Source organism: Miscanthus floridulus, chromosome 7 (genome assembly GCF_019320115.1).
Source record: "Miscanthus floridulus cultivar M001 chromosome 7, ASM1932011v1, whole genome shotgun sequence".
Taxonomy (NCBI): Eukaryota; Viridiplantae; Streptophyta; class Magnoliopsida; order Poales; family Poaceae; genus Miscanthus; species Miscanthus floridulus.
The window spans coordinates 79,614,856-79,636,088 of NC_089586.1; the positions used below are offsets into that span (position 1 = coordinate 79,614,856).

General features: G+C 49.7%; 1 pseudogene; it reads right to left on the reverse strand.

The window, feature by feature from the left end:
• Window positions 1-19,524: 19,524 nt before the first annotated feature.
• Window positions 19,525-20,591, reverse strand: LOC136465708 (uncharacterized; annotated as a pseudogene).
• Window positions 20,592-21,233: the final 642 nt, after the last annotated feature.

The following is a 21,233-nucleotide window of genomic DNA, read 5'->3' on the forward strand; positions in this document are numbered from 1 at the left end:
CAGGGTCAGCGATTGCCTGCCTCGGGGCCGAGGCCAACATGCCCGAGGCGTGGGCGTAGGCAAAGCATGCTATCAGCCCGGTGGGCTCGACGACAGCGGTGGAGCAGGTGGCGGTGGGGGCGACGCAACTGCCCCCGTAGAGGACCGAGGGGGCACCAGGGTCCATTGAGGACCGACTGGTGCCGACGGATATAGAGGCCGTGCCTCTGCCGTCGCCACCACCTTTGCAGACAAGGGTCGCTGTGCCAAAGCGGTTGCAGCCCCGCTCGAGGTAAGCGTATTTTTGGTGGAGCCACAGAGTTTTCCGTTTGTTCCTTTGTCTCATGCTGACCCTGTAAATATTTTGTCCTTAGCTGGAAGCGTCCTGCGGAGGTGCCCACCTTGGTGCCCCTTAAGGCACTCAAGGTGAACACTGGCTCCACCGCCCATTGGGTGGTGGAGGCGTAGGCCGCCCTACAACGTGGCACGGTGTCGGCGAGGGCTGACCCGAAGGAGCCGGCCACCCAAGGAGGGGCTGCCAGCGCGGCCCCAACACAGATGGGGGAGGGAGCGCCTCCGCCCCACAATGGCGAGGCCCATGAGTCGAATGGGGCCGAGGTGCCCTCAGTTGCCGAGGCCACCACGATCGAGGTCCCTAGGGTCTCGGAGGCCGAGGCGATGGAGGCCGGGGTGCCTAGGACCGCCAAGGCTGCAGCGGCGGTGGCCGGAGCCCCCACGACCACCGAGGCCACGATGGTGGAGGCCGGAGCCCTCGGGACCACCGAGGCCATGATGGCGGAGGTCGGAGCCCCCAGGACTATCGAGGCCAACGTGATTGTGGCGAGGCTGTCGGCCCAAGAAGTGGAGATGAAGGCGGTGGAGGCCTCGGTGGCACCCTTGGTTCAAGGCCCGCTGTCGTCGTGGGAGGGTGCCCGAGAGGTGGAGGTCCATCCAATCTCCTCCGATGATACTTCCCGGGCGTAGGAGGTGGTCGACGCCGAGGTGGCTAGCGCTGTGGAGCTGCCGGTTTTGACCTCGGGCGAGGGAAGCTTGGCCCTCATGTGGGTTCAACCCGAGCCCCGCGGGTGGGATCACCCACGTGTCCTGTGGCAGAGCCGGGATGACCCTGAGGGGGAGCCTCTGTTCACCCTCAAAGACGTGGCCAAGGGTGGGCGCTGGGACACCTTCGAGCAATACCGCCAGCTGGCGAAGCGGTCACTACGGACGGCGTTTTCCGTGGTGGCCGACGATCTGCCCGGAGTCGCTCAGGTTCACACTTTCTTTTCTTATGCAGTGTTGCCTTTTTCCAAGTTTTCTTGTAGTGAGTCGCCCAGGCTTACCCAGGAGCTCAAGACTCGGTCCCTCGAGAAGTCGGTCTTTCTCCGGAGGGAGAGGGGCATCTGGGACCAGCTCCAGTGGTAGAAGGGCCCACTTGCCAACGCCCACGAACTTCTGGCGGTGCGGAGCGTGGAAGTGGAGGACCTCCGCCTTGATGTGTGTATGTGTATGGAACACACGACTGCAACTTGTATGGCCCAATCTTCATGGTGGAGCATAAGTAAACTTGATAACTATCGTTGCATGACCTGATGGAGAGGTAGCGCACCACGAGATCTTGCACCCACGATGAACTGCCAAGACATCCACCCTTCCATGTGCCGATAAAACCAGTCCATGCAATCACGCCATAAAGACATGAAGGCACGAACTGGGTGAACCAAAGTTCAGTGTTCTACAACCCCCTCAGGAGTCGAAAGAACGAATGTTGTAAAGCACTCATGCCTTACCAAAGATTCCAAATATTCTCTCCATGAGAGGAGAAAAACACACACAAGGTGGCTGTATTTTAACCAAAAGAGAGTCTTACATAGAAGGATTACATGGGTATTTATACAATGATGAAAAGTATGTGAAAAGTTGACACTTAATCTGGGTGCTAACCACCATTCCAAAGGTCCTCTTTACTTTTGGCTAACTGAAGTGGGAACTCAAGCAATCTCTTCAATTCTCGCGCAGGTGCTGGGCTACATGTGCACCTTGTGTACGTGTATGGAACACACGACTGCAACTTGTATGGCCCAATCTTCATGGTGGAGCATAAGTAAACTTGATAACTATCGTTGCATGACCTGATGGAGAGGTAGCGCACCATGAGATCTTGCACCTGTGACGAACTGCCGAGACATCCACCCTTCCATGCGCCGACAAAACCAGTCCACGCAATCACGCCATATAGACATGAAGGCACGAACTGGTGAACCAAAGTTCAGTGTTCTACAACCCCCTCAGGAGTCGAACGAATGAATGTTGTAAAGCACTCATGCCTTACCAAAGATTCCAAATATTCTCTCCATGAGAGGAGAAAAACACACACAAGGTGGCTGTATTTTAACCAAAAGAGAGACTCTTACATAGAAGGATTACATGGGTATTTATACAATGATGAAAAGTATGCGAAAAGTTGACACTTAATCTGGGTGCTAACCACCATTCCAAAGGTCCTCTTTACTTTTGGCTAACTGAAGTGGGAACTCAAGCAATCTCTTCAATTCTCGCGCAGGTGCTGGGCTACATGTGCACCTTCCACTAAAACGATCATAACTCTTAGCTCGGAAGTCCAAAAGATGCACCGTTTGTTGCGTTGGAAACTAGACTTCAATATCTTTCTGCTGATATGGAATAAGGATGCAGAAACGTGGCCCAGTTTTGTAGGTATAGCTGTAACAAACTATTGAATCATAGTTGAGGTTGAGTTATCCTTGTCCACATCATTCTCTCTCCCTTCGAAATGAGTCATCCTCGACTTGTGCTCGTAGCATCAACATTGGACGAACATTATTGGAAACTTGACTCAAGAAAGAACAAAAAAAACAAGACTAGACGACGCTAGATAACTACAAGCTCGAGCGCAAACTGAGAACAACTCCATATAGTGAGAACCAAACCATCGAATTGACCCGACGCAATGAGAGGAAACCAATGTTTAAATCTCTCAAGGCACCCTATCAACATTCTGACTTGACTCAACACTATCTAGGAATTGAATACCAATCTGCGAAGGAAGCTTGTAAGGATAATCAGCTCACACCATGACAACCAAGGCTCTGAATACCAAATGATGTGTGTACATGTATGGAACACATGACTGCAACTTGTATGGCCCAATCTTCATGGTGGAGCATAAGTAAACTTGATAACTATCATTGCATGACTTGATGGAGAGGTAGTGCACCACGAGATCTTGCACCCACGACGAACTGCCGAGACATCCACCCTTCCATGCGCCGACAAAACGAGTCCACGCAATCACGCCATATAGACATGAAGGCACGAACTGGGTGAACCAAAGTTCGGTGTTCTACAACCCCCTCAGGAGTCAAAAGAACGAATGTTGCAAAGCACTCATGCCTTACCAAAGATTCCAAATATTCTCTCCATGAGAGGAGAACACACACACAAGGTGGCTGTCTCTTTTGGTTAAAATACGGCCACCTTGTGTGTGTTTTTCTCCTCTCATGGAGAGAATATTTGGAATCTTTCGTAAGGCATGAGTGCTTTACAACATTCGTTCTTTCGACTCCTGAGTGGGTTGTAGAACACCGAACTTTGGTTCACCCAGTTCGTGCCTTCATGTCTATATGGCGTGATTGCGTGGACTGGTTTTGTCGGCGCATGGAAGGGTGGATGTCTCGGCAGTTCGTCGCGGGTGCAAGATCTTGTGGTGCGCTACCTCTCCATCAGGTCATGCAACGATAGTTATCAAGTTTACTTATGCTCCACCATGAAGATTGGGCCATACAAGTTGCAGTCGTGTGTTCCATACACGTACACACATCATTTGGTATTCAGAGCCTTGGTTGTCATGGTGTGAGCTGATTATCCTTACAAGCTTCTTTCGCAGATTGGTATTCAATTCCTAGATAGTGTTGAGTCAAGTCAGAATGCTGATAGGGTGCCTTGAGAGATTTAAACATTGGTTTCCTCTCATTGCGTCGGGTCAATTCGATGGTTTGGTTCTCACTATATGGAGTTGTTCTCAGTTTGCGCTCGAGTTTGTAGTTATCTTGCGTCGTCAAGTCTTGTTTTTTTGTTCTTTCTTGAGTCAAGTTTTCAATAATGTTCGTCCAATGTTGATGCTACGAGCATGAGTCAAGGACGACTCGTTTCGAAGGGAGAGAGAATGATGTGGACAAGGATAACTCAACCTCAACTATGATTCAACAGTTTGTTACAGCTATACCTGCAAAACTAGGCCACGTTTCTGCATCCTTATTCTATATCAACAGAAAGATATTGAAGTCTAGTTTCCAACGCAACAAACGGTGCATCTTTTGGACTTCCGAGCTAAGAGTTATGATCGTTTTAGTGGAAGGTGCACATGCAGCCCAGCACCTGCGTGAGAATTGAAGAGATTGCTTGAGTTCCCACTTCAGTTAGCCAAAAGTAAAGAGGACCTTTGGAATGGTGGTTAGCACCCAGATTAAGTGTCAACTTTTCACATACTTTTTGTCATTGTATAAATACCCATGTAATCCTTCTATGTAAGAGTCTCTTTTGGTTAAAATACAGCCACCTTGTGTGTGTTTTTCTCCTCTCATGGAGAGAATATTTGGAATCTTTGGTAAGGCATGAGTGCTTTACAACTTTCGTTCTTTCAACTCCTGAGGGGGTTGTAGAACACCGAACTTTGGTTGTCATGGTGTGAGCTGATTATCCTTACAAGCTTGATGTCTCGGCAGGGCGTTCTACAACTCCCTCAGGAATCGAAAGAACAAGTGTTGCAAGCCTCTCAAGACTCACGTATAAACAAAACTCCACGAGTTTGTGTATTCTGAATTCAGCTAATCAAGATCTGACCTTTCATTGTCTAGTACAAGATATATATAGGGATAGGGATGTTCAGCTTGGAGTAAATGGCAGCATGCGTATCGTGGCTGGTTCTCGCGTCTTTTCAGCTTCTGATAGCAGTTACTAAAATGATCATAACTCTTAGCTCGGAAGTCCAAAAGATGCACCGTTTGTTGCGTTGGAAACTAGACTTCAATATCTTTCTGCTGATATGGAATAAGGATGCAGAAACGTGGCCCAGTTTTGCAGGTATAGCTGTAACAAACTGTTGAATCATAGTTGAGGTTGAGTTATCCTTGTCCACATCATTCTCTCTCCCTTCAAAACAAGTCGTCCTCGACTCGTGCTCGTAGCATCAACATTGGACGAACATTATTGGAAACTTGACTCAAGAAAGAACAAAAAAAAACAAGACTTGACAACGCAAGCTAACTACAAACTCGAGCGCAAACTGAGAACAACTCCATATAGTGAGAACCAAACCATCGAATTGACCCGACGCAATGAGAGGAAACCAATGTTTAAATCTCTCAAGGCACCCTATCAGCATTTTGACTTGACTCAACACTATCTAGGAATTGAATACCAATCTGCGAAGGAAGCTTGTAAGGATAATCAGCTCACACCATGACAACCAAGTCTCTAAATACCAAATGATGTGTGTACGTGTATGGAACACACGACTGCAACTTGTATGACCCAATCTTCATGGTGGAGCATAAGTAAACTTGATAACTATCGTTGCATGACCTGATGGAGAGGTAGCGCACCACGAGATCTTGCACCCGCGATGAACTACCGAGACATCCACCCTTCCATGCGCCGACAAAACCAGTCCACGCAATCACGCCATATAGACATGAAGGCACGAACTGGGTGAACCAAAGTTCGATGTTCTACAACCCCCTCAGGAGTCGAAAGAACGAATGTTGTAAAGCACTCATGCCTTACCAAAGATTCCAAATATTCTCTCCATGAGAGGAGAAAAACACACACAAGGTGGCTGTATTTTAACCAAAAGAGAGTCTTACATAGAAGGATTACATGGGTATTTATACAATGACAAAAAGTATGTGAAAAGTTGACACTTAATCTGGGTGCTAACCACCATTCCAAAGGTCCTCTTTACTTTTGGCTAACTGAAGTGGGAACTCAAGCAATCTCTTCAATTCTCGCGCAGGTGCTGGGCTGCATGTGCACCTTCCACTAAAACGATCATAACTCTTAGCTCGGAAGTCCAAAAGATGCACCGTTTGTTGCGTTGGAAACTAGACTTCAATATCTTTCTGCTGATATGGAATAAGGATGCAGAAACGTGGCCCAGTTTTGCAGGTATAGCTGTAACAAACTGTTGAATCATAGTTGAGGTTGAGTTATCCTTGTCCACATCACGCCTTCGTTGTGCCGATGCAAAGGTCGAGGCAGCCATGGCCTAGGAGCAGGTCGCCCCTCTAGCAACGTGGGTCAAGGAGTTGGAGGAGGAGCTGACCCGCGTGGCCGGTGAGCGGGATGCCTTCATGTCCCGGGCTAGAGAAGCCACGGCCTCGGGCAAGGTCCTTGCTAGGCAGCTAGGGGCGGAGCAGAGTGCGCAGCAGCTGACAAAAGGCGCCTTGGATGGGGCCCTTATGGTGGCTGAGGCCTCCCGAACCAAGGCTGTGGTCTGGAGGGGAAAGGCCGAGGGTGAGTCCTATTCCCCTCATTTTATTCGCTTTTCTTATGTTCGCTCCCTAACTCCCTGGTGTAACACAGAGCTAGGGAGAGAGGCTTCCAGGGCGACCAAGGCTACTCAGGTCGAGGCCCAGCGCCTGAAGGAGAAGGCTGAGGCATCTCGAGTTGAGGCCCAGCATTGGAAGGAGAAAGCCGAGGCCTCTCAGGTCGAGGCCCGACGCTGGGGGCAGAAGGCTGAGGGTGAGTTCCATAGACTTCCGCCCTTGTTCTAGCTTGTACTCCCTTGCGCTCAACCTTGTTCCATTGCATTTGGCGTAGAGCTAGAGAAGGAGGTCACCCAGGCAGCCGAGGCCTCCGCCGCAGTGTAGGCAGTGCTTGAAACCAAGATCGGGGAGCATGATGCGTTAAAGAGTACCGCCTGTGAGGCCCTGGTAGTCGAGGGGGTCCAGTCAGGAAGCTCTCTTGGGAGCCGCCCGATTGCGTTGAGCGGTCAAGCGGGCGAGTGACTCCGAGGGGCGCTGCATACGGGCATCAAGCGCGCGCTGGCCGTCATTGCTTCACACTACATTGGCGTTGACCTCCAAGCCATCAGGGATGGCTACGTCCTGCCCGACGATGACGAGGAGGCCAACGAGGCAGTCATGAAGCTGATGGAGGCGGCAGAGGGCCCTGGCATGGCGCTGGCCAAGCTGCTTGAAGAGGAGGTGGTCCCTCCCCCGCCGTCTACCGATGCTGGAGGCCCTGAGCCTTCACCTAGGCCTGAGAGGCCATGTAAATAGACTAGGGATTAACTTTGTATCATGACGCTTGTGGCCTTCGAGGCCTTTTTTAAAGTAATCGTGCTTCTTACTTGTTTTTCTTGTATTTCTGAGCCTCTGCCCTCTATTGTCTCTGATCATATGTCTTTTGCAAAAAAAGCCCCCTTGGAACCTAAGCCGCCCCTTCGGTGAAAGGTGGTGAGGGGGTGCCGTAGCCCGGAGGCGTAGGCTATCTCGCAACTCTACCGGCCTTCTGGCCCTGAGATGGACTTTCGGTCCTTGGGTTTTTCACAACCGATTCATCAGAGCGTGCTAGAGAGTTTTGGCATAGGAATTTTTTTGAAAAATGACTAAAAATGGTGCGTGGGACTTAGGGGGGAATCCCCCATCTAGCCCCCAAGGGAGGCTCAGTTCTACAGAAGCAGAGCCGTGTCTCCCTTGTGATGTTATCGTAATGTTGAGGCCTTTGATGGGCTCACGAGGTTTCTCGAAGAATTAGAACAACTAAAGAACGTTTCTTAATTGTATTACGAGAAACAATGTATACAATGCTTGGAAATTTAAGGGTAAAAGCGATGTAGCTATTCTATGTTCCAAGCATTGGTGAGGATTTTGCCCTTCTCGTTGGCTAGCTTGTAGGTCCCGGGCTTCAGCACTTGGGCAACGATGTACGGTCCTTCCCATAGCGGGGTCAGCTTGTGGCGGCCCTTGTTGCTCTGCCTTAGCCTCAGCACTAGGTCGCCTACCTTCAGGTCTCGGCTTCAAATGCGCTGGGCCTGATAGCGCCATAGGGCTTGCTGGTACTTGGCCGAATGTAGTAGCACCACATCTTGGGCTTCCTCTAGTTGGTCGAGGGCATCTTCATGGGTGGTGCGGTTGCTTTGCTCGTTGTAGGCCTGTAGCCTCGGGGAACCATATTCCAAGTCAGTGGGGAGGATAGCCTTGGCTCCATAGACCAGGAAGAAAGGTGTGAACCCCATGGCTCGGCTTGGAGTGTTCCTCAGGCTCTAGATGACCGATGGGAGTTCGGCGAGCCATTTCTTGCCAAACTTCTTCAACCGGTTGTAAATTCTTGGCTTGAGGCCTTGTAGGATCATGCCGTTGGCGCGTTCTACTTGGCCGTTTGTCCTTGGGTGTCCTACGGCCGACCAGGCCACATGGATGTGGTGGTCATTGCAGAACATCAAGAATTTTTGGCCAGTGAACTGTGTCTCGTTGTCGGTGATGATGGAGTTCGGAACCCCGAACCTATGGATGATGTTAGTGAAAAATAGCACCACTTGCTGGGATTTGATTTGATTGATCGGGTGAGCCTCGATCCATTTGGAGAACTTATCGATTGCTACCAGCAGATGGGTGTAGCCCCTAGGGGCCTTCTGTAGAGGCCCAACCATGTCGAGCCCCCATACGGCAAACGGCCATGTAATGGGGATGGTTTGGAGGGCCTAGGCCAGGAGATGCGTCTACCACGCGTAGTACTGGCATCCTTCATAGGAGCGTACTAACTTGGTGGCGTCAGCAACCGCCATCGGCCAGTAGAACCCTTGGCGGAAGGCATTTCCGATGAGCGTCCGAGGCACCGCATGGTGCCCGCAAGCCCCTACGTGCAAGTCCCAAAGTAGGGCCTCGCCTGCCTCGGTGGTGATGCATCGTTGGAGGACGCCAGATGGACTTCGCCTGTACAACTCACCATTGTAGAGGACATAAGTTTTGGCTTGTCATGCAAGCCATCGAGCTTTGGTTCTATCACTAGGAAGCTCTCCTTAAGCGAGCCAATCAAGGAACGGGACTCGCCAGTCCGTGTCCTGGTCGGTCTAGGGAGTCTTCGTGTCGACTTCCATGACCTTGGGCTTGGCCGAAGGAGTCTCGACGGCAAGGGGGCGTCGAGCTTCGTGGTAGGTTCGGCCGGTGGGCCCTCTTCCGCTGCCGAGGCATAGTCGATGGAAGGCCTGTGGAGGTCTCTAGCAAAGACGTTCGGGGGGACCGAAGCCCGTGGCGACGCCATCTTTGCCAGTTCATCCGTGGCCTCATTGTATTTCCACGCGATGTGGTTGAGTTCAAGACCGTCAAACTTGTCTTCTAGGCGATGTACCAACTTGCAGTACGCCTCCATTTTGGGGTTGAGGCAGTTCGACTCCTTCATGACTTGATCGATGATGAGCTACAAGTCGCCCCGGACGTCGAGACACCGTACCCCAAGTTTGATGGCGATTTGCAAGCCGTTGACGAGGGCCTCGTACTCGGCCGCGTTGTTGGAGGCAGCGAAGTGGAGCCACACCATGTAGCGCATGTGTACTCCGAGGGGCGAGATGAAGAGTAGACCCGCGCCTACCCCGGTCTTCATCAGAGACCCATTGAAGTACATGGTTCGGCACTCTGTCTGAATTTGAGCAGGTGGCAGTTGGGTGTCGGTCCACTCAGCCACAAAATCGGCCAAGACCTAAGACTTACTCGCTTTCCGAGGCGCAAAAGTCAAGGCTTCCCCCATAAGCTCGACGGCCCACTTGGCTATCCTACCCGAGGCCTCCCGGTTATGGATTATCTCTCCCAAGGGGAAAGACGATACCACGGTCACTGGGTGGGACTCGAAGTAGTGATGCAGCTTGCGCCGGGCCAAGACTATGGCATAGACTAGCTTCTGGATGTGGGGGTAGCGCATTTTGGTCTCAGAGAGCACTTCGCTGATGAAGTAAACAGGTCATTGGATGGGTAGAGCGTGCCCTTCTTCTTGCCTCTCCACTACCACGGCCGCGCTGACCACTTGGGTTGTTGCGGTGATGTAGAGTAAGAGGGCCTCATCCCTGGCTGGCGGTACTAGGATGGGAGAATTGGTGAGGAGTGCCTTGAGCTTGGCGAGGGCTTCTTTAGCCTCGGGGGTCCAAGAAAAGCGTTCAGATTTCCTCAATAGGCGGTACAGAGGCAAGCCTTTTTTGCTAAGGCGTGAGATGAAGCGGCTCAGGGCCACAAGGCTCTGCACTCCCTTGAGGTCTCGGATCGGTCCCATGCTGGTCACAGCTGAGACCTTCTCTGGGTTGGCCTCGATGCCGCGTTTCGAGACTATGAATCCCAAGAGCATGCCTCGAGGGACTCCGAACAAACACTTCTTGGGGTTGAGCTTGATGCCCTTCTCTCTTAGGCATTTGAAGGCTATCTCTAGGTCATCGATGAGATCCCCGGCCCTTCTAGACTTGACCATGATGTTGTCCACATAGGCCTCGACGGTTCACCCAATGTGGTCGCCAAAGACCTGGGTCATGCACCGCTGGTATGTGGCCCCTGTGTTTCTGAGGCCGAAAGGCATAGTCACATAGCAGTACATGCCGAATGGGGTGATGAAAGAAGTCGCGAGCTGGTCGGACTCTTTCATCTTGATTTGATGGTAACCGGAATACATATCAAGGAAAGACAGGGTCTCGCATCCCGCAGTGGAGTCAACGATTTAATCGATTCAAGGTAATGGGAAGGGGACTTTCGAACAGGCTTTATTCAAACCAGTGTAGTCTACACACATCCTCCACTTCCCACTTTTCTTCTTGACCAACACGGGGTTAGCCAACCACTCTAGATGGGATACTTCCTTGATGAATTTGGCCGCCAAGAGCTTCTGCACCTCCTCGCTGATGGTCCTACATTTTTCCTCATCAAATCGGTGTAGGTGCTGCTTCACCGGCCTGGAGCCGACCCGAATGTCCAAGGCATGCTCGGCGACCTCCCTCGATATGCCCAGCATGTCCAAGGGACTCCATGCGAACATATCGGCATTCGTACGGAGAAAGTTGACAAGCACGGCTTCCTATTTGATGTCGAGAGTGGCGCTAATCCTTAGCGCCCGGTTGTCGAGGCATGTGAGGTCAACTTGGACGAGTTTGATGGCCTCCGCGGGCTTGAAATTGCTGGCTCAATGCTTGGGCTTAGACAGCTGGCTGCCGAGTCGGTCAAGGTCGACGATGAGGGTCTCAGCCTCCACAAGAGCCTCGGCGTACTCGATGCACTCGATGTCGTAGTCGTATGCGTGTTCGTACTTGGACTCAATCGTGATGACGCCATTGGGACCCGGCATCTTGAGCTTGAGGTAGGTGTAGTTGGGGACCGCCATGAACTTGGCGTAGCACGGCCGCCCTAGGATGGCGTGGTAGGTTCCCTTGAACCCAACCACCTCAAAGGTAAGGATCTCCTTGCGATAGTTGGAGGGGGTGCCGAAGCAAATGGGAAGGTCGATGCGCCTAAGGGGTCGCATGCGTTTCCCTGGCATGATGCCATGGAAAGGCATGGCATCACCCCAAAGCCGTGACTGGTCGATCTCTAGGAGCTCTAGGGTGTTGGCGTAGAGGATGTTGAGGCCACTGCCTCCGTCCATCAACACCTTAGTGAGTCGGGTGTTGCCGATGATCGGGTCGACAACGAGTGGGTACTACCCAGGATTTGGGACATGGTCGGGGTGGTCATCCTAATCAAAGGTGATCGCCTTCTGAGACTAGTCGAGGTATCGGGGAGTGGCTACCCTAACTGAGAAGACCTCTCAGCATTCCCTCTTTCGTTGGCGTGACGTAAGGCACGCCGAGGGTCTACCAAAGATCATGAAGGCATTGTGCACCTCAGGGAACCCTTCGTCCTTGTCATCGTCCCGGTCACTGGCACCCCTCTTCTTGGCATTGTCGTCGGGGAGCCCAAGCTTGGCGTAATAACGTCAGAGCATGGTGCAATCCTTGAGGGCGTGCCTCACCGGGCCCTGGTGGTAAGGGCAGGGCTTCTTTAGCATGTCGTTAAAGAGCCCAGGGCCCCTAGGGCCTTGGAGATTCTTGTGCTAGATCAGCCTCGAGGATCTCCTGCTTCCCCTGGTGACCCTTTTTCTTTTTCCTGGGGAGGTGGGGAGCCGAGGCCTCGATGGCCTCGTCCCTCCGCTTCCCCTTAGCATCGTTGTTGGGGAAGATGGCTCCAACTGCCTCTTCGCCCGAGGCAAAGTTGGTGGCGATGTCGAGGAGCGCAGCAGCTGAGCACGGCACGTTTCAGCCTAACTCTCGGACCAAGTCTCGGCAGGTGGTGCCGGAGAGGAAAGCCTAGACAATTTCTGAGTCGCCGACGCTGGGCAACTCGGTGCACTGTTTGGAGAAGCGCCGGATGAAGTCTCGGAGAGACTCGTCTAGTTTCTGGCGATAGCTCTTAAGGTCCCAGGAGTTTCCAGGGCGCATGTATGTGCCCTAGAAATTCCCAACGAAGATCCTAACCAAGTCGCGCCCGTCGTGGATCTGTGAGGGAGGAAGGTGTTTGAGCCAGGCCTGTGCCGAGTCTGATAAGAGCAAGGGGAGGTTGCAGATGATGAGCAGGTCATTGTCTACGCCACCTAGCTAACACGCCAGGCAGTAATCGGCAAGCCAAAGTTTGGGATTGGTCTCGCCGCTATACTTCATGAGGTTGGTCGGTTAGCAAAACCGGGCTAGAAACTAAGCGCTACGGATGGCCCTGCTAAAAACTCAGGGGATAGGCGGTTTAGGAGAGGGGCTACGGTCCTCCCCACTGTCATAGCGGCCACCGCGATGTGGATGGTAGCCATGGGCAGGCCCCTCATTGTCGTGGCGTCGTCGCCTATTGACCACCTCGTGGTCGTCTCGTGCCTCACATCGGTTGTCGAGGCGGTCGTGCAGCAAGGGGACCCTATTGATTGTCGGCGCCCGAGCAGGCTCAGAATGAACTGAGGCCTCCCTATCCTACTGATGCGGTGCCGAGGGGAGGTCCAAGGTGGCTCCATGCTGCCGGGAGGCAGAACTCTCAACCTGCTGCACCGCGACGATCTCGAGGAGATCACGGAGCTCGCCATGGACCCGTCGCCCCTCCATGGTAGAGGGCTCGGGCATCGCGCGCACTAGCATCGCCGTAGCCATGACATTCTGGCTAATGTGATTGAAGATTGGGGGATGATCGCCCCCTTTGTCGTCATTGATGTGGTGGTGGACGTCGCAAGCCCGCCACTGGGCTCCTTCGCCATCACTGTGGCCCTGCTGCTCCTGCTCGAGAGTGTTTCGGAGCTGTTGTAGAAGGAGTTGATCTTGCTCGACCTTGGCCTAAAGCTCACGGAGCTGCTCTAGGTCCGGGCGTCGAAGTTGTCTGAGGGCAAGGTTCTCGTTCCGCGCTGCCGGTGGGACAATGCGTGAGGGCGTGGCATCACCCATTCCCTAGCGAAGCAGAGTACGGTTGCCTGCCCCCTTGTCCTCATCGCCCGTGCTTGGCATCCCAAGTCCGACGTGGAAGCACTCACGAGTGGGATCATAAGTACCTTCGTCGTCACAGTCGGAGTAGCCAAAGCAATAGTCACTTGCGGCCAGGAAGCGACGCATGGATTCAAGGTCACGAAGCCCGGAGAAATCTGCTCTGGCCCATGCCTTATCCACCTCCGAGGAGTCAGCGTGGGAGTGAGTCGAAGTCGCGGTACCAAAGTCGAGGGCAAAACATTGGTGGTGTCCTAAGGGCTCCACATGAGTGGAAGCATAGGCATAAGCATAGGAGGCGGCGGCATTTCTCAACCCGAAGGGGTACGGAGATGGTGCCATCGTCGGGTTATGCTTCGCCGGAGCCGGCTCCTCAGGAGGTGGTGGGGCAGAGCTTGGTGACGGGGCATTGCCGTACGCCACCGGTGTCTTTCCCTTGTCCAGGCTCAGGCCAGATAGGTCCCCAACCAGGAACCTTGTGCCAACAGCTAGGCATGGGATACCGGCGGAGCGCGGCATATCGCCCTGGGTTCACATGGTGTCGGCGTGGCCCCGCTCGTGTCGTGCCTGGCGAGCGCGACGAGAGCGGCCGCCCGGGCGCCGCCTGCGCCTAGGCTGTGGGTGCGTGATGTCGTCGTCGGCAGGCGGGGCTCGGGGTGTGAGGAGTACCATGTCGTACTCGTGCCCTAGAGACATGAACTCTAGGCTCCCAAACCAGACCAGCATGCTGAGACGCAGTGGTCATACGGGGTCTGCCATCCGGAACTTGTTGGGATGACAAAGCTGACACATAGAGGCCCCTACCTGGCGCGCCAACTATCGGTGTTTTGGACCGGCCAGCCCTCAACCAACTAGTAAATTTGTACTGCGTGTTCCCAGTCCTGGATGGTGATGCAAAGAGACACAAGGTTTATACTGGTTCGGGTAATGAACACCCTACGTCTAGTTTGAGAGGTCGATCTTGTGTTCCTTGCACCGAAGTGCTCGTAGTAGGGGGTTACAAGCAGGGCGAGAGAGGGAACTAGCCCCAGGTCTCTACATGGAGTGGCGTGGATTGCTTGAGATGTTGATCTCAGGCAGCGGGGAAGCTCGAGCGTTCGTCTGTGTGTTCATGCGTGAGTTCGCTGCGTGGGCATAGGCCTAATCGTTCGTCCCCTCCCCTAGAAATGGCCTTGGTCCCTCCCTTTTATAGTTTGAAGGGGGGGGGACAAGGGTGATACATGTGCTAGCTACATGGCGTCGTGTGAATGGAGGCGGTATGTCCGAGCCCTATAGCCTATTATTATGGCGGCGTGGGCGACGGAGTGGTCTCGTCCTCGAAGTACTGGGGCGATGCGCCGGTCACATCCGATCCTGTGCGTCGTGGAAGCTCCAGTGTTACCTCGAAGCGGACGTGACAGTCAGCTTGCGGGTCACTGTGTATTGACTGCGCAAGAAGCCAAGGCTCAGTCGAGGCCGAGGCCAAACCATCGTGGGGGTCTCGGCAGACGTGAATCCTGAGATTGTGACGTGAATCCCGAGATTGCCGAGACCCTGATGTAGATTGCCGAGGCTTGGAGGGAACAGTTGATCTCGTACGCTGATTCTGAGGCTATGGTGACCCGGACTAGACTCCCCATGCCGCGTTGTCTCCGGGGCAGGAGTTACGTGGCACAGTGTAGTGCAGGCGCTGATCGTGGGCACAGCACCGGAACAATGGCCGGTAACCCCGGCCGCGCTCGGTCCTGGTCAGTATGGCATTGATGTGACTTCCTGTCCTGTCGGCCATTCTGCGGTGTCGAGCCATCGTCCGGCTGAGATTGCGGGAGTGGTTGACGCATTAATGGGACGCGACGCGCTGTCGGAGGGACTGGTCGAGGTGGAAGCGATGGATTATTGCCAAGCCAGCTTCGAGCGAGATGGAGAATCGATGTCTCGTCCGTGGCTTTACGCGCGGGGCCTCAGGCGAGACAGAAAATCGGTTCCCCGTCGAGGCCCTCTGTGCAAGGCCTCGCACGAGGCGGAGGTTTGGCAGGCCGCCGAGACCTCCCATGCGAGGCCAGGAGCGGGGCGGAGGGCTGGCCGGCTCGGACGAGGCCGGGGTTGAACAAACGGCTTACCCTTTGGCTCTGTTATTGATGGGGTTTAAGTGATTCTTTTGGTATGCGCTCGGAGTACCCCGTTTTATGGTACCCGACAGTTTTGTGTTTTAGATCCAATCTATTTTCGAAATATCCGGATGCAACACTTGTAACATACATCTGAAGATAGATGAAACACATGAAATATGCATCTAAAACACTAGCTGCAATACCAGATCTACTTTTGAAACATCCAGATGAAACACTTGTAACATACATACGAAACAGCTGAAACACTCGAAACATGCGTATGAAACACTTGCAAAAAAGCACCTGAAAACACTTCATATGTGTGAAAATATCTGCAATATCCAGATAAAACACTTGCAAACATACGTCTAGAAAATGAGATGAAACATTTGGAACATACACTTGAAACATACGTTTATTAGCCACTGCAACACGTGCAACATTCTGATCAACTTTTGCAACATAAAGATGAAACACTTGCAACATCTAGATGAAACATCTATAACACTTGAAACATACTCTTGCAACATGGGCTTGGCTTGGACAAATGGAGGCACGCTGGCGTGGAGGTCGACGGTGGTGCATGGACCTCACTGTGTGGCAGTGGCACGGGCAACTCACCCATGGGCGCGGCGTAACACGAATCTTATCCTCCTTGCCTGCTTGCTGGAGCATCCGTCGTGGAGGCTCGCCGGCTCGGTAGGGCGATCACGGCGAAAGGGCCGGCCGCAACGAGGAGGCAGCGTGGTGAAGGCAGGCGAGGCAGATTGGGCCTGGTGGGGAATGTGTCACGGAGGAGGCAGCGTAGGGAGAGGCAGCGTGGAGGAGGCCGTAGGGGATGGGGCGCAGCGCGGCGGGGGCGCGGCAGGGGCGAGGCATTGTGGGGTGGGCAGATAGGCAGGGCAATGCAGGGAGGAAATGATTTAGCGAGCATCGGGACACGCAGACGAGGTGAGCGGATAAAGTCGCTGGGCAACCGACACGTGCGGGAATGAACGGTGGGAGGCATCCGTATCTCCGGACATCTTAATTATTGTATCTACTCGTCCATCTCAATTGTATCTACTCGTCCATCTCGGAGTATCGTGCTCTGCTTGTTGGCGCTTCCAGCCGCTAGGCACCAAGGAAATTTGGAAGGCGTGCGTGCCGAACAAGGTCAAACATTTCTTCTGGCTAGCGCTTCACGACAGCTGTTGGACGCACAACGGACTACAAAGTCACTTGTACGTACCTCGAAGTCACTTGTACCAAAGTGGTTGATAAACTTCTTTTGTATTCATTTTAGTAAATATTGTAATATATATTTAAGATCCTAAACGAATTCAAATTAGAAAAGCTTGAACTGAATAGCTCTCTTCGAGAACTACAAGTTTTGTTTAGTTCATTTCTCCATCTAAAGTCATTTGAAAAATTCAAAGAAAATATGAATTTCAAAATCATTAATTGTGAAACTGTATTTCTGGGTACTAGATGATTTCAAATGAAAAAATTATCAACTACAAAGTTGTATATCTCCTTGAGTACTATAACTTAGGTCTAGGTCATTTCTCAATCCAAGGTACTTTGAAAAAAAATCAAAATTTAAAAACTTAAAACAGTATTTTTGGGCACTAAATGATTTCAGATGAAAAAAAATAATCAACTACAAAGTTGCAAATACTTACGAGTACTACAACTTTGGCTAAGGTCACTCCTCCATCCAAGGCCATTTGGAAAAATTTCAAATATTCAATTTTTCAAATTATAAAAACTTAAAACATAATTTTCAGACCTTAAATGATTTCAAATGGAAAATTCGACAACTGCGAAGTTGTAGATCTCTTCAAGTACTACAACTTTGATATAAATTTTGTCTTCATCTAACTTGATATAGAAAAGGTTTATTCTATTATGCTGCACTTATTTTTAGAGGCACGCCAAATTCCCAGCAAACTCTAGAAATGCTTTATTTTTAGAGGCGGATGGAAAGCCTAGCCACCTCTAAAAAAGCTTTTTAAAGGCGATTTAGCTTGCCTGCCACCTCTAAAAACTATTTCTAGAGGCGAATCGGCTCATAGAGATAGATTTTGATATAGTTGTATCTATCAAAAAGGAAGGTGCCTCTAAAAATGGTTTATGTAGTAGTGACATATACACGTTGATAGTTTAATTATATATGCACTCTATTTTCATATAAAATGTAGAGTAAAATGCATTGGCGGTCCCTAAAGTTTGGAAGGTTGTACCATCTAAGCCCCAAACTTCTATTTTTTCTGGGTCTCTAAACTTGTCTCGGGCTTCATCACTGGTCCAAATGGGTTTCAACCTGTTCCATGCGCTGATGTGGCATGCTGACATGTTGGGTCCATGACCTAAACTTGCACGGTGTTGTCGTTTATGTCCCAAACTTCCAGCATTGCATATCTAGGTCCATAAACTTGTTAAACAGGCTACACAAGGCACCTAACTTCTAAAATTATATATCTAGGTTCCTAAACTTGATAATCGAGCCACACGAGGTCCAGTTACCACTACTAAATTTGTACCCTATTGCACCGGCCAATTTTTGATGTTATAGGTCTAAAATAGATGCGATAGCTTGATATCGCATCAATTTCTCATTTGATGCGAGCCGATGCAAGTGGTCTTGATGCAATAGCCTTTCGCATCGGCTTCTTGTGGCTGATGCGAGAAGCAGCTATTGCATCGGCCGTCGGTTGTCTCTTGCATCAAAACTAAGAGATGCAATAGCTTACATCGAAATCATGTTGATGCAATACATCTATTGCAACGGCCAATGTGCGCTGCAATAGACTATATTGCATCGATATTATGTTCGATGCAATAGAACCTATTGCATCACCATTTTGGTTTGATGCAATACGAACTATTGCATCGAGTTTATGTTGGATGCAATACGAAGTATTGCATTGAGTTTATGTTTGATGCAATTCGAACTATTGCATTGACTTTATGTTTGATACAATTCGAACTATTGCATCAACACGAGGTTGGATGCAATACAAACTATTACATCGACATGAGGTTGGATGCAAGAGGTTCTATTGCATCACCATTTTGGTTCGCTGCAATACGAACTATTGCATCGACATGAGATTGGGAGGACAACCAATTATTGCATCGAATTCATTGCACAGAAATTCATAAAATTACAAAATTCAATGGCACAAAAAGGCAATCATATTAATAACTTGGATCATAAGCATTCAATAATTTGTACAATGTTAGGAAGTCAAATGCCTTCCTATTTCCAAATAGGTAATTGCAAAGTTGAACTGCATTACAAACCACTAACTTATGCTACAAATAGGCAATCATAAACAAAAATACATGTCTCTTAGCACAGATCAACATGATATCTTTCTCGTTGCACAATATTAGATTCATTTCAGCTTGCCAAGACTCCCTCAAGGTTGATCTTCCTGAAAAAGTCAAAATGACATGCATTAGTAATATATACAGTTGATCACACAGTTGGAATCAAACATAGACAGCATGGTAGATGCTAATCAAGGTTTTACTCATGCTTACATGAGAACAGGGGAGTTGATTAACATTGGACACTTTCTGCAGGTTTGAGCATAAAGAGCATAACACTAGAATCCAGTAAGACCATCTAGGGAATAAAATCAGTAACTTGCAAAATCCTAATGATTGCAGTACCATCCAACCAAACATCAGTTGTTCATTGCAAAGTAGCATCACTAAAATGAAGTCCTCAAAGACTAGTAGCAGCATAGGCACAGGGACCAATCCAACCGGGTCATGGCACTACTAGAACTCACCAATCCCACCGGTGTGGAAAGCAACACTCTACAGCAGCTTGACACTGTCAGTTAAAGCTGTTCACTATCTAATCAAAATTGGAATGCTAGCAGGAGCAGCAGCAAGGACATGTTTAAGTTCATGTTAATAATCTGGACAACAACTTAAAATGACACCTGATTCGTGTATAAGATTTTGAGCTCATACATTTCCTCATTTATTTCTCAAAAGTCGCTTTTTACTTGCAGCATTATTCCTCAGTGTATGTGAAGTAATAAACTTCAAAGATTCATTACTGCCTTTGTCATTTGGGAAAATTGATCTGTTGGCATTGCTGCGAGTGAGGCGACTAGGTTGGATACTCATCTTATTGCTCACTAATTCACTGTCTTCTACAGTCTGCAAAAACAAGAAGATTTGAAGGAGCAATCACCACTTAGCAATTCTAAGAATCTGTTAAAGTACAGGTGATATTTTTGAAGTATATTACCTTTTGCACTTGTTCTGGTCCTTGGCTAGGAGTGGGAACAACAGCAGGCCCATTAGAAGGTGCATTATGTATGCCCAGCGCAGATTCTGTACCAACCTTCATTTAAAAAAAAGATGCACACATTACCTCAAGATTAAATGTAGGTATCCTTTTTCATTACATTACAGTTTTCATTTATCAAAAAATAGTACCTGTGCTGAATTTGCAACTTCATTTGCACTAACAGCAGCCTTCGTATTTAAAAAAAGATTCACACATTATGTTAGATTAAATGTAGGTATCCATTACATTGCAGTTTGCATTCATCAAAAAAATAATACCTGTGCTAAATCTGCACCTTCATTTCCACTAACCATATTTTCAGTAACAGTAGCATTGGTTGTGAATTCTGAAGGATGAGTGGCTGTTTCTGCAGGCTGAGGGGCTATTGTGGTTGGTGCAACATTCAAGCATTGGAGTTATAAGGAGAAACATTAGCAATCAAGGTTTACTAAAAACAATGATGTTGGTAACAATTAAGAAGTAGTATTAGTACCAAAGGCGGTGCTTGATTCTGTTGTTTGATTAGTGCAAAAAACTCTTGCCTTAGTTCTTCTCTAATCTTGCTACTTGTACTCTCCAGTTGATGTTGCAGCTGCTGAATTTTTTCCTTGTCGCTCTCCCTCTCAGCGGCTTGAACGGTAAGCTGTTCTTTTAACTTGACTACCTCAGCTTGCATCTCAATATTCTTCTGTTGGGCTGCTGCTGCTAATGCAGATGCACGAGCCTGTTCTTCATTTCATTCATTCATAAGTTGGCTTCGGGTCGGATACTTTGCCATGTATCCATGTCTAGGACCTTTCCTGCTCCTGCATCCAGTGGTTTCCTTGTAGGTTTTATGAAGAATGTGCCTTTATTGTTCTTTTGAAATCACAGAAGCTTCCAACTCAATTCTCTCTGCAACTTTGGAGAAGGCGCTTTCCTAAATTTAAGAACACAATTAGTGTATTCAACTTTAGCAAGTAGCAACAGCAGTTCCAATTCAAGTATAATAAGAATTAGGTAAAATGGATACTTCAGAGATATGTATGACATTGGAGGTAAATGAATAAAACATGTTATGAGAAAGCAATGGACACTCGAACGATAGCATTTCAGAGATATGTATGACATTGGAGATAAATGAATAAAACATGTTATGAGAACATACATCACTGGACACTCGTTTTACCAAGTAGCCCAGCTCTATTCAAATCACTTTAAAGAACATAACTTAACTACATAAAGCATAAGTATGATATTAGGTACATGAGATGAGTCTACATATTAGGTTGTTGGAAATGACAAGGCAAGTAAATGGATGAAGACAACAATAGTAATCATGATAGAAACACGTTGAATTCGAAAAGCTAAACAAAACTAAAAGCTGATGACATGACCGGACGCGCAGTTA